This window comes from Hydra vulgaris, chromosome 04 (genome assembly GCF_038396675.1).
Source record: "Hydra vulgaris chromosome 04, alternate assembly HydraT2T_AEP".
Classification (NCBI taxonomy): domain Eukaryota; kingdom Metazoa; phylum Cnidaria; class Hydrozoa; order Anthoathecata; family Hydridae; genus Hydra; species Hydra vulgaris.
The window spans coordinates 3,092,426-3,100,570 of NC_088923.1; positions in this window are offsets into that span (position 1 = coordinate 3,092,426).

Genomic DNA, 8,145 nt, shown 5'->3' on the forward strand with positions numbered 1-8,145 from the left:
ATGATGAAACTTTACATTCATTTTTATTAAATTGCTGAATTAAATATTTAGCTGTTTCTGTAGCATTTCTGTTCTGTTGTAAAAAAAACATTGTGCACAAAACCATTTAAAAGTAGTTTATACTTTTGGAAACAAAGAAGATCTTTAAAGTCTTTTGCCTTTTTAATTATTTTCTCCATGTCACAAAAACAAGTTATTGTAAAAAACTGAAATAAAAAAAAAGTGATTTATATATTTAATAATTAACTAGGCAACTTAATAAAAACAAAGTAAAACTACTAAGTATTAATTTTTAAATAAATCTTTGAATTAGCAACTAACCTATGATAAATAAGACATAGCTACTTCAATTATTTTATTATTGATTTATTAATTATTATGCCATTTAAGCTAAGCACTATTTACTACACTTTATTATCATTATAACTAAGTAAAAAAAATTTCTAATTTTATGAAATTAGTATTCAACCATATTTTGAAAAAATAACAATAGCAGTTTAACAAACATATGTTTAAAACATTTATTCTAAATTGGATTGTGCAACACCACAAATGCCCATTATCGGTATTAATAATAAGTTACTTGAGAGTACGCTCGTTAGTAAGCTTTTATTTTTAAAATTGGGTTATTTATTTACATAAAAAATACATAATAGTAAATTAGATACATATAAGCTCATGCAAAATTAATTAAAAAAATGACTATCTAGCACAAAAAGCAAAATATTTCGAAAATAAAAACTTACCTTGTTTTGAAAATCAAATTTTTCACTAACAACATACTGGATGAAGGATTTCCAAGTTATTTATGAAAAGATTAAGTATTCAATTTTGAAATACAAACAGGCCTATTATTAAAGAGCAGTCTGGTTTTAAAAAAACACACTCTCCAGAGATGACTAAAAATTGGGTTTATATAAGTATATGAAAAACCAAGGGCAATTTCCTACTCAAGTTACGGCCAATATTTAAGTACCTAACTACATTACTAGTTACATATAAACTATGTTACAAAATATAATTATATAAATTGTATATAAATTTATTTTATTACATAGTTTATATACTATGTGATATGTTTGCATTTAATTTAAATTTGTTTTTATAATATGGATAATATAAACTATATAATATAGTTTATATAATATATTACAATATAATATATTATAATCATTTAACCATATATTAAATACAATTTATTGTATGCAATAAATTTGTTTGCACAATTTTATTTATTAATGCACAATTTTTATTGTACAATTTTATTTATTAATGAACACACTTTAAATGCATACAAGTCAAACTCAGAAAAAAAATAATACATGTCCAAGCATAGTATACTATGTAATATATTACAGTATATAGATATATATATATATATATATATTTATATATATATATATATATATATATATATATATATATATATATATATATATATATATATATATATATATATATATATATATATATATATATATATATATATATATATATATATATATATACACAATTGGCTATAAATTAGAGCAAACTTTTTTTTATATATCCTGTTGGAATAAAATAATTTTGGAAACTATTTAACTTTTTAAATAATTTATTAGTTCTAATTAATAAGTATCGTTTACTATTTAATTGACATTTTGTTTCCATAAAATTTATTTTGTATCCCTAATTATATTTAACTTTATAACATTGACTATATTATTTTGTTTTGTTTTTTTGTTTGTCAAAAGTTAATGCTTACTGCCTTATTTTTAAAATTAATGTAATATATTGATGATTTTTTTTGATAATTTTAACTTAGTTTTTATTAGCATTTAATAACTCTAAATTTCTAATTTTTAATTTTGAAATAGAACAAAATACACAAATACATTAGATATAAAAAAAGCTACATAACGAGCCAAGAAACACAGCATGAAACTCCATAATCATGGTCGAGAATCTTTAAAAAAACACGTTACAATTCTATCTTTTTTTTAAACCAAGAACTATACCATCTTCAAATAGTTAATAAGTTAAATATTGGATATTCAGTTGTTGCACATATTTGAAGACATTATACTAAAACAGATGACATTAAAGGTTGATACAATCCTTAATGTCATCTTTAGCAACATCTGTCCAAGCTTTTTTTTAAATGAAAATAATATGTTTTATTTATTAATTTTTTTCTAAATCCTTATGTTTAAATTTTTCTTTTCGGATTTTTATAGTACATATAGATTTAACTTATAATATTAAAAAATAAAAAAATAACATTTTCGTTTTTAATTTAGTTTGTTTTGAATTAAGGTTTGAATTAAGGTTTGAATAAAGGCCAATTATTGTTTTGATTTAAAGTTTAAATTAAGGCCAATGGTATATATATATATATATATATATATATATATATATATATATATATATATATATATATATATATATATATATATATATAATTAATTATTGCTCTGTATATATAAATATATACAGAGCAATAATTAATTAGTAAAAAACACTTATCTAACTTTTATCTTCGACTCGGAGTTTCACCATCGCTGGATCATCAGGAAGAGTTACTAAATCTCAAAAAAAATTCAATTTATAGAAAAAAATATTTTACAGGAAGTTATAAATTATTATAAAAAATTTTTAATTACTATATTTTTTTGTTAACGGGAAGTTACAGAAAGTAATTATGAAATAATTCTTTGGAATGGGGATAGTTTAATTTGGTCATTTGTTTTTATAATTTTTTAAGAGGTATTTATTTTCGTGCCTACATTTAGAAATTAATTCAGATTTTTTATTTAATAAATTTTCTTGATTCAAATGAGTAATTATTTCAAATTTTTCTTGCAAACATAGCATACATTTTTTGGAAATGTTATTATAGGCAGGGGCAGATTTTAGAATAGACCATTGTAAATTAAAATTTTTATTTTTTTCTTTTAAATCCCAAATATATTTTGACAGCATAGTCTCTTTTGAATATTTTTTGTGTTTAAACGATTGTTTGTGGTTGGCATAACGTTTTTTCCATTCCCCCTCGGTTAAGCCAATATATTGTTTATCAGGGTTGTTTTGTGAGGAAACAATGCACTTGTAAATTACATTTTTCGAAAGGCATTTTCCATTTAGAGGGCAATCTATTGTTTGTTTACAATTACAATAATCAGTGTTTTTTTCTTTTATATGTTCATTTTTATTAATTAACGCGTAGTTGTGGCCTTTTATAATTCTTTCTACATTTTTTGTACAACTATAACTTACTTTAATGGTATTTCTGTTAAAAATCTTATGTAATTTATTAGAGGGAGGAAAATGTTTGTCTACTAATTTTAGAAAAATTTTACCAATATTTGTTGAAACATTTTTGCTGTACGGGGGGTTGAACCAAATTATGTTTCTATTTCTATTACGCTTTTTTGCAATTTTCTTTTCAAATTTTAGCTCGAAATTTTGAAAGCCACTTTTTTTAAGGGCATCTTCATAAACGCGTTTAGAGGAGTTAAAAATATTTTCATTAGAAGAGTTTTGGTTTAGCCTATTGTTAATTGAAATTGGAATTTGTTTTAGAATTTGAGGGGGATGGTTCGAATTTACATTAATATACAATAATTCGTCATTAGGTTTTTTGTAGGGCTTATAGGAACTTTCTGAGAGGTTAAATGTGACATCAAGAAAATTGACAATTTTTAAATTTATATTTATTTCAATTAGGAAGCCAATATTTTTAAAAACTTTAATAATATCTTTTCTAATTTTATCGAGTTGTGGCCCTGATTTTTTATGCATTATTTCTAAACCGTCGTCGCGATAAAGACCTAATTGATTAATTTGGATTATTTTAGCAGGGGTATTTAAAATATATAAACCTACAAATTCGCAAATTTCTGCTCCGTCGTAACTTCCCATTGTTACATCAAAGCATTCGTGCGTGGTTTTTTTCTTCCACGTTTCCTTATCAAAATAGAGTAAATTTTTTCTGCAGTGCTTAATTATACGGATAGTGTCCTCAGTAATTTCTAAATGGCATTTTCCAAATTCTATTGTTTTATCTAAAATTTCTGCTGTAATTGAGGGGTAAAAATCAATAATATCAAATTGTATAAATGTGCATTCATTTTTATTGTTAATTTTAGAAAACCAATCTATAACATCAGTGGTATTTTTCCACTGATGTAAACCTAATTTTTTCCGAATAGAGTTATTAATTTTGTCTAGTTTTATTTTACTAACGTGCCCTAGTTCACTTTTTGAAGGTACTAGTAGCCTACAAGGGAGTTTATTTTGAAAATTTGGTTTGTGATCTTTTAGCGAAACAAACGCTTGCGCTGGTGCAACTGATTCAATTCTCGCATCTAAATTAATATTTTTGGCGATGTTTTGAGCTTCTAAATTAATGGCGTTTTCCAAGTTTTTTGGTGCTTTTGTATAATTATTAGAAATATTATCGCGCAGTATTTTTTGATGAGTTTCTGGGGTAATTTGGTAAATGTTACTTGTTTTGTCAGCAAAAACTAAAATATTAGTGTTCAATTTTATATTATCAATGTCTAATTTTAATTGTTTTTGGAATTCATTATTTATGTTTTGGAATTTTATAGTTTCAATTAAGTGTAATAAATCACTTTCAAAATTTTTCAGGTCAGAAATAAATGGTGGGGCGTTTTTTGTTTTGAATCCATAATTTTCATTCTGTTTTTTTTCAATTAAAGGGTTTTTATTTTTTTCAGATTCTAAGAAAAAATGGGCTTTCCAACGAATTCTTTTAATAAAGTGTTCTACTTTGTCTATTAATGAAATAGTATAACTTTTTTTGTCTGGGATCGGGATATTTTTGAGAGAGTAAGTAAAATTGTTAGTTTCCATGTTTAGGTTAGGTAAAATACAATTAAAGAGTGCTCAACAAGTATAAACTTGGAGCTTAATATGTAAATTATGTTAGTGTATTTTACAAATAGAGTGCTCAATGTTCTTAAAGAACAGAGCAATAATTAATTAGTAAAAAACACTTATCTAACTTATATCTTCGACTCGGAGTTTCACCATCGCTGGATCATCAGGAAGAGTTACTAAATCTCAAAAAAAATTCAATTTATAGAAAAAAATATTTTACAGGAAGTTATAAATTATTATAAAAAATTTTTAATTACTATATTTTTTTGTTAACGGGAAGTTACAGAAAGTAATTATGAAATAATTCTTTGGAATGGTGATAGTTTAATTTGGTCATTTGTTTTTATAATTTTTTAAGAGGTATTTATTTTCGTGCCTACATTTAGAAATTAATTCAGATTTTTTATTTAATAAATTTTCTTGATTCAAATGAGTAATTATTTCAAATTTTTCTTGCAAACATAGCATACATTTTTTGGAAATGTTATTATAGGCAGGGGCAGATTTTAGAATAGACCATTTAAATTAAAATTTTTATTTTTTTCTTTTAAATCCCAAATATATTTTGACAGCATAGTCTCTTTTGAATATTTTTTGTGTTTAAACGATTGTTTGTGGTTGGCATAACGTTTTTTCCATTCCCCCTCGGTTAAGCCAATATATTGTTTATCAGGGTTGTTTTGTGAGGAAACAATGCACTTGTAAATTGAATTTTTTTTGAGATTTAGTAACTCTTCCTGATGATCCAGCGATGGTGAAACTCCGAGTCGAAGATAAAAGTTAGATAAGTGTTTTTTACTAATTAATTATTGCTCTGTTCTTTAAGAACATTGAGCACTCTATTTGTAAAATACACTAACATAATTTACATATTAAGCTCCAAGTTTATACTTGTTGAGCACTCTTTAATTGTATTTTACCTAACCTAAACATGGAAACTAACAATTTTACTTACTCTCTCAAAAATATCCCGATCCCAGACAAAAAAAGTTATACTATTTCATTAATAGACAAAGTAGAACACTTTATTAAAAGAATTCGTTGGAAAGCCCATTTTTTCTTAGAATCTGAAAAAAATAAAAACCCTTTAATTGAAAAAAAACAGAATGAAAATTATGGATTCAAAACAAAAAACGCCCCACCATTTATTTCTGACCTGAAAAATTTTGAAAGTGATTTATTACACTTAATTGAAACTATAAAATTCCAAAACATAAATAATGAATTCCAAAAACAATTAAAATTAGACATTAATAATATAAAATTGAACACTAATATTTTAGTTTTTGCTGACAAAACAAGTAACATTTACCAAATTACCCCAGAAACTCATCAAAAAATACTGCGCGATAATATTTCTAATAATTATACAAAAGCACCAAAAAACTTGGAAAACGCCATTAATTTAGAAGCTCAAAACATCGCCAAAAATATTAATTTAGATGCGAGAATTGAATCAGTTGCACCAGCGCAAGCGTTTGTTTCGCTAAAAGATCACAAACCAAATTTTCAAAATAAACTCCCTTGTAGGCTACTAGTACCTTCAAAAAGTGAACTAGGGCACGTTAGTAAAATAAAACTAGACAAAATTAATTACTCTATTCGGAAAAAATTAGGTTTACATCAGTGGAAAAATACCACTGATGTTATAGATTGGTTTTCTAAAATTAACAATAAAAATGAATGCACATTTATACAATTTGATATTATTGATTTTTACCCCTCAATTACAGCAGAAATTTTAGATAAAACAATAGAATTTGGAAAATGCCATTTAGAAATTACTGAGGACACTATCCGTATAATTAAGCACTGCAGAAAAAATTTACTCTATTTTGATAAGGAAACGTGGAAGAAAAAAACCACGCACGAATGCTTTGATGTAACAATGGGAAGTTACGACGGAGCAGAAATTTGCGAATTTGTAGGTTTATATATTTTAAATACCCCTGCTAAAATAATCCAAATTAATCAATTAGGTCTTTATCGCGACGACGGTTTAGAAATAATGCATAAAAAATCAGGGCCACAACTCGATAAAATTAGAAAAGATATTATTAAAGTTTTTAAAAATATTGGCTTCCTTATTGAAATAAATATAAATTTAAAAAAATTGAGAATTTTCTTGATGTCACATTTAACCTCTCAGAAAGTTCCTATAAGCCCTACAAAAAACCTAATGACGAATTATTGTATATTAATGTAAATTCGAACCATCCCCCTCAAATTCTAAAACAAATTCCAATTTCAATTAACAATAGGCTAAACCAAAACTCTTCTAATGAAAATATTTTTAACTCCTCTAAACGCGTTTATGAAGATGCCCTTAAAAAAAGTGGCTTTCAAAATTTCGAGCTAAAATTTGAAAAGAAAATTGCAAAAAAGCGTAATAGAAATAGAAACATAATTTGGTTCAACCCCCCGTACAGCAAAAATGTTTCAACAAATATTGGTAAAATTTTTCTAAAATTAGTAGACAAACATTTTCCTCCCTCTAATAAATTACATAAGATTTTTAACAGAAATACCATTAAAGTAAGTTATAGTTGTACAAAAAATGTAGAAAGAATTATAAAAGGCCACAACTACGCGTTAATTAATAAAAATGAACATATAAAAGAAAAAAACACTGATTATTGTAATTGTAAACAAACAATAGATTGCCCTCTAAATGGAAAATGCCTTTCGAAAAATGTAATTTACAAGTGCATTGTTTCCTCACAAAACAACCCTGATAAACAATATATTGGCTTAACCGAGGGGGAATGGAAAAAACGTTATGCCAACCACAAACAATCGTTTAAACACAAAAAATATTCAAAAGAGACTATGCTGTCAAAATATATTTGGGATTTAAAAGAAAAAAATAAAAATTTTAATTTACAATGGTCTATTCTAAAATCTGCCCCTGCCTATAATAACATTTCCAAAAAATGTATGCTATGTTTGCAAGAAAAATTTGAAATAATTACTCATTTCAAATTTTTCTTGCAATTATCGCGACGACGGTTTAGTAATAATGCATAAAAAATCAGGGCCACAACTCGATAAAATTAGAAAAGATATTATTAAAGTTTTCAAAAATATTGGCTTCCTAATTGAAATAAATATAAATTTAAAAATTGTCAATTTTCTTGATGTCACATTTAACCTCTCAGAAAGTTCCTATAAGCCCTACAAAAAACCTAATGACGAATTATTGTATATTAATGTAAATTCGAACCATCCCCCTCAAATTCTAAAACAAATTCCAATTTC